We start from the raw sequence: 637 nt of genomic DNA on the forward strand, positions 1-637 counted from the left end.
TAGATCTCCACCCAGCCTGGAGATTTCACCTTCTTGACCAGAAGAACTAATCTCCCTTAATGGGTCATTTCTACAGCTGTCATTAGTGTTAAAACTATAACATTCTTTTCAAAATGGGGGTAAATCTGTGAGCTTAGATTAGACACTATTTTTTGACATATGACATCAAAGGTGCCAGTACCAATAACAAACTTAAAGCTTACAATGAACTGATGTTCCATGCCTGTTACCCTAGCACTCAAGAAGGACAGGCAGAAGGATCAAGAGATCGAAGCCAACATGAGATACATAGTAAGACCCTGTCTCAAAAGCCCAAGGACTGGAGATAAGCATATACCAAGTTCTGAATTCTATCATCAGTGCTTATAGAAAATAAAATTTGGGCTTTCTCTCGGAGGCGGCCTCAGCGGTGAGCAACGCAGCCATGGCCAAGATTAAGGCTTGGGACCTGCGCGGCAAGAAGGAGGAGGAGCTGCTAAAACAACTGGACGATTTGAAAGTGGAGCTATCCCAGCTTTGCGTCGCCAAGGTGACAGGCGGCGCCGCGTCCAAGCTCTCCAAGATACGAGTTGTCCGCAAATCCATCGCCCGTGTTCTCACCGTCATTAACCAGACTCAAAAGGAAAACCTCAGGAAA

At 45.5% G+C, this 637-nt stretch overlaps 1 pseudogene; it reads left to right on the forward strand.

Moving 5' to 3' along the window:
• Positions 1-417: 417 nt before the first annotated feature.
• Positions 418-631, forward strand: LOC101999436 (annotated as a pseudogene).
• The last annotated feature ends 6 nt before the right edge of the window (positions 632-637 follow it).

The sequence above is a fragment of the Microtus ochrogaster genome, chromosome 16, assembly GCF_000317375.1.
Source record: "Microtus ochrogaster isolate Prairie Vole_2 chromosome 16, MicOch1.0, whole genome shotgun sequence".
NCBI classification, from domain to species: domain Eukaryota; kingdom Metazoa; phylum Chordata; class Mammalia; order Rodentia; family Cricetidae; genus Microtus; species Microtus ochrogaster.